We start from the raw sequence: 6,060 nt of genomic DNA on the forward strand, positions 1-6,060 counted from the left end.
TACTTCATTTGTGCTTGATTATGATAATGGCTAAATGGACATGTCGTGTGGTGTTGTGTTAGTTGAATGTGTATTGTGCAACATGTCTTTTGGTTCGTAAAAGCGTAGGTGTTGAGTGCGTCAATACGGTCGACGACGATGGATAAGATCAAGTACGAAATTCGTGAGGGTGAACAAGAATGGGTGAATGAAGGGCGGAGTAGGCTTGGACTAAAGGACAAAGACACTAAGAATGGACCGTGGGTGGCTCATATTAGGCTCATGAAGAGCAATCATACATGTGTGATCGAGACAACATCGACCAAGACAATGAGGAGCACAATGGCATCATGGCACTTGGTAGAGACACATGGATCTACATGGGTGATGATGGCGTCGTTCAAGTCAAGAAGGAAGCTTAAGGTGGCAATCATGGCTTAGGTCAGATATACGTTGACAATGGTTAGTTAAATCTAGCAAGATGTACATGAGGGTTTACATGCACACATACAAAAACAAGTTTCAGCAGCAAAATCATATTTTGACATAGATGACTAAATCAGGAGCTACGTCTATAGTGCCTATGAACAAGCCACATCTAAAGATGCATCTTCAAAGGCGCCCCAAAGTCACACGCCTCTATAAATGGTTCTTCAGAGACAACTAGCTTTGCCAGCTATCTCAAAAAAACGATTCTAATGCCAGACACCTCTAAAGAACTTTTTTATGAGTTGTCTCTGATATGAATAAATGTATACTATGTGCCTTGCTCACTTTGCCTCCCCTCCCAAACTACCTCACATCCTCTACCTCTCTCTCAAACCCTATCTCCTCCCCTCTCCCAAACCTTGGAGCCCTATACCTAGTAGTGTGCATAGCATTGTCGAATGATAGGCGTGGCTTCAGCGCCCAAACCTAATCGTGTAACGAGCATGGCAAGTTTGCCTCCTCGAGAGTAACCCCGGTGGATGGGGTTGGATCCCCCATGCATGACGACGTCCTTTACCCGTCACCTCACATTGTAGAGTTGTGGAACCACCACAAGGTAGGGCAAAGACAAGGTGGTGTCTACCGTCATCGGTTGGGGAAAAGGTGGGGCATCCTTGGCCACTACCAAATGAGTCAAAGGCACAAATATGAAGGATCCAATGTAGGACACCAACAAGAAGGGTCCTTTGACCTTACCTAAGTAAGTCAAAAGGCTAACAATGTCAACATTGGCAAAGGAAGGTGTTCATCGGTGCATTATTGTGGCTTCATTCTCTAGCAAGAAGGTTATCTTATTTGCCCCCTTCTATAGGGTTAGGGCTTTAGGGTTAATCATATTTGTTCACTTCAGTGCTCTTAGTTCGTTAGGGTTTTAGGTTTAGGCTTATGCATGTTTATTGTTAGTGATTACTCTACATACATATTTGGGATGAACACATGTATATGAATGATTAATAATAGAATGTCTGCCTTATGTATGAATGACACTAATAGATGTCTTATCTCTTACTCTAGGATGGAGCCCATATATTAGTACAAGAATCATTAGTAATAGTTTGTCTTATATGTTAATTTCCAAATTTGTTGATAAATTGCTATAATCATGATAACTTATTGCTTAACTAAACTAACGATTATTGATCACTCAGTTTGGATATGATTGTGTGGGACTTGTGTGCTCGTTAAAACAATTTTTACTTATGTGGGTTCTCTATAAAGATTGGGTCATCTCTTTAATGATTGTGTTAGTGTAGTTATAAAATACCACTAGATCTCCTCTCCTCTACTCTTAGTGGAGGCAAAGAATGTTATAAATATACAATTGGTGTTGAGCGATGATGATTATGACTTGGGCAACATCTACTAGAAGATCGTACTAGTGATGGATGACATGAATGACCTCTTCTAGCAAAACTGCAAGTACATGAAGCATCGAGTAGTACGAGGTTAAACCACATATTATTACTGAGGACTTCAAGGTTGAAAGAAAGTACAACAAATACAAGGGATCTTGCAAGAACTGAAGCAACAATAGTTGTGTTTTGGTTACTTTTCCTGTACAAATGCAAGTAGTGGTTGCACAATGTTGAAGAGGGCGTGTCTGAAATATGGTAGTGTTTGGAAGGACGCATGACTGAAAGTAACTTGGAACTTGTAGATGACAGCTATATAATGCCACTTATTATTAATTGTTTGTCTAGAACTTGTTGTAGACGACAATTATCATGTCATCTATTTACTATTTAATTGTTTATCTATGCCTATATATGTATTAGAAATGGAGTGTGTTTTTATCTATGTGTATGTTAGAATGGTGTATGTTCACTGATGGCGTTCGATGTCGAGAATGAATTCGTTAGGGGCTCTACCAGCACTCAATAAAGGTGGTTGTGCTTTACCTACCACCTTTGCAAAACTTATTTGTAGAGGTGGCTCTAGAGTCCAACTGCCTCTTAAAATAAATCTACAAATCTAATTACTTGTAGTTGGGGGGTGCTTTATGCGTCCTTTCTTGTATTTGGGGGTGCATCCAAAGTATTGTGTTAATTTTTGTAGGATTTCCTTTGATGCCTTTGGTTGACATACGGCATCCCATGAACTTTCCCTTCTTCACCCCAAATACACACTTTTCTTAATTCAGCTTGAGCCCAACTATTCAGAAGTTGGCAAAAGTTTCTTACAGGTCTTTTACATGGTCTTCCTGTTTGGTTCTTAAGACAATTATATCTTTGACATATGTGAGTACACACTTTATCCATTGTTGTGGAGGCTGATCGTGTTGCCTTGGATTATATTACATTAGGTTTTGATATTAAGGGTTATACTCTCCCCACTATTATGGTTGTTGTTGTACAGTTGGGCTCGAAGTCGATTGATGTTGAATGTAGCTTTAGTGTTGAATGTGCGACATCACGTAATTGACTAGGCAACATGATGATGTGTGACACACATCCTTTGGCTGGCATCCTTGCTTCACAATTGTCGATTTTTTTTGTTTCTGGATGGTAATATTGTAGTACTTTGTTGTGTGCCCTTTATAATCTCCATAAAACACATAGTAAATCTTTCTTAGTTGACTCTTGTTGAAGAACCTACCTCTAAAGGTAGCATTCCCTTCTGCCTCTTTGTGTTGCTCCCCTCAAAAACCACTATACTACCTTGGTTAGGGCCTATAAGAAGATTGGCTCCAAGTTGAGGGATTGAGGAAATTTCTTCTCTTTTGTTAAATTGGGACATATTTTGAATACTTTGGACATGCCTTGCATCTCTGACAAAAGTTCTTGTTATTTCTGTACTGCTGCTCGTGCTAGTGTTACCAGAAATCATTATTTGCTCTAATGCATTCTTCCATATTTCAAAATAGTTTTTCAATGTTTGTGGTGGATTTTTGGCAAAGTAATAGGAGCATTGGCCATTTTTATCTCCTTGATTGTTGCATCAATTATCATTTCATCTAATACTCAAGAGCATGTGCTCTGACTTGAATGAACCTTTGTAGATAGCTCTGAAGAGATTTTCCTGCTTCTTGGAAGCAAAGGAATAGGGCCTATGTTGTGACTAGCTTTGCTTGAAACCCTTGAAAACTTGTTATTGATTGGTTTTCAGTTGTTCCCATGTTGCTATTGAACCTAGACAAAGAGATGAATACCATATTTGAGTTATGTCTTTAGCATCCATGCTGAATGATTTGGCCAGCATTGTTGTATTTCCATCAAAGGACAAAATGGTTGGTTCATAGTTCATGAGAAATTTCTTTGAATCAGACGTTGTCGTATGTAGAAAGTAGAGTTAGCTTGTAAGTGGTAGGCCAAGGAACTACTTGCAACTCGCAAGAAAGCGGAGATGTGTTGTCATAGATGAGGCTGATATAACTTTGCTCTTCCTTCTCGTAGGTGTTTGTGTTCTACTATATATTGTACTCTTATCTCTGATTTTGATCTTCCTCTCTTCATATGCGATAGAGGTCTTATAATGCTTTGTCTATTTATTTTCAAAGCTGAGCAGCCCAAAGAAACTTTTGTTTCTGCACTCCCATGTGTCTTTGAATAGTTCATAATCCCTTAATTTCTGCATCGACATCATCTTACTCGATCAATAGCTCTAGAGCTTTTCTTTTCTATTGCCTTCTTTATGTAATTTCAAGTGGATTTTCATCATTATGGTACTCTTGTTCTTCAGTGTTGTTGACATAATTTGTTATGTTGACTATTTTCCCCATTATAGATGCATGATTGTGGTCGTTGATGAAAAAACGTGTGGAGACCTGTCACAGTTCTGAAAAAAATAACAACAGACCAACATGATTAATTTATTAGTTTTATCCTTCCCTCCATACTTCGAAGGGTGAGTAGGTGGTAAAAGGGGGGCTCACTCTTTTTATTAACTAGCTAGCATGATACCAACTTTTGAATTTATTCTCATGATTATCTTTATATGGAAGAGTGATCTCGATATGAAAGAGCAACGAAAGATACAACAAATAAATACACGAGCTTTGAAAATATGATTATACCTTCAGAAGCTCTTAGCTAACACATGATAATGCCAGGTGAAAATTTAGCGAATGGTCGGCCGTTCTAGTGTCGCACTATTCATCTATTTATAGAAAGTGAAGTTTCTATACAACCCTATATGAAATTATATTTTTATCCATCCCTGTTACTTGCATAGTAACACTTCACTCTCAGAGGTGTGCACTTTTTTACTATTCGCTATAAAGTTGTGTCATGCATGCCTTCTCTGAGTCGAGGCTTTCTTTAAACACCGCTTTTGAGCGGAGGTCTTCGTATTTTTTGTTGCCGCCGAAGCTTCGCCACTCAACATGTTCGTCATTATCTGCTTTCAACATCCCCGACTAGACAAAGCAATCTGACAAAGCAGACTGACAAAGGTCGGTGGACAGAGATTGAAACCTTTCGAAGCGGTTCAATCTCCTTGTCCTAAAACAATAACTAGAAATTATTTTTATTATCTAAGACTTTTGGCCAAAGACCTTCTCCCCAACAGTTGTGGTAGTATTTATAGGCTTCAAGTTTAAAACTAGTCGTTGCCAAAAGCTGCAACATTCTATGTATGCATCGAATATGCATATGGTAGCATCAGACTTCTAACAATTTGACTGTTGACATTTGACCATTGCGTTGTGTTTTTGTGAGCACGAGTCCTTTGCACATGATATGAGCATCGGACATATCCTGTGATTCAATGGGGTCACCGTTATATCCTGTGTACGTCGGATATGTGTAACGAATAAGAACACAAGACGTCACATCGAACATGTCCGGTTCTATTTTTTAGTGTGACACACTTTCAGATTTTTTAACATAAATTGTAGCTCTGAACTCTGATTTTTATGGTATTAGACTTTTTGGAAAGCTAATAAAAAATCTCTATAGCTTAGATCTAAAGTCGTATTAATTTAAGTACATAAAAATCATGGGACAATTTTAATCAATCCATATGTGTGCCTTTGCATATGGACTCTTATTTCTTGGTGTCTTCTTAAATATGACTTCTCATATTTTGATTGAGGTGTTGATTATTCAGTATATCACTATGCCTAACTCCAAGTCTACATTGTATCCATTCGAACTATATATCTTATATACTATGTAATAATATTAGTCTTAATAGTAACGTTTGTTCATTAAACACTAAAATCCAAATTTAATGGACTGTAGGATCGGTTTTCCTTATAAATCACTTATGTAGTCTAAATTTTTTGAGATTGGCTAAACTTTATATAACACTTTAGACACATTTTGTAGTCCTAAACTTTTAGACTATAGGATTGAAATAGGGATTTATATACATACATATATTTTGTATATGTATTTGAGAAGTACCTAAGGTTCCAAAGGGAATGAATGAAAGTAGTCGATGCCAACTAAGGGCTCGTTTGGTTGCTCCGGAAGGAGTGCCCGGGAATGGTTCTAGGTTAGAAATGTTCACTAATTTGTATAGTTTTGGTAAGTTGAAATAGTTCCAACGTCCAAACCGGACTAACCGAACGCATCCTAATTGTTTAATTTCCCCATATTCTTGATAGTTGCCGAACTTAATGAAAATTACAATCAAAGAAGGAGAAGCAAT

Source organism: Zea mays, chromosome 2 (assembly GCF_902167145.1).
Source record: "Zea mays cultivar B73 chromosome 2, Zm-B73-REFERENCE-NAM-5.0, whole genome shotgun sequence".
NCBI classification, from domain to species: Eukaryota; Viridiplantae; Streptophyta; class Magnoliopsida; order Poales; family Poaceae; genus Zea; species Zea mays.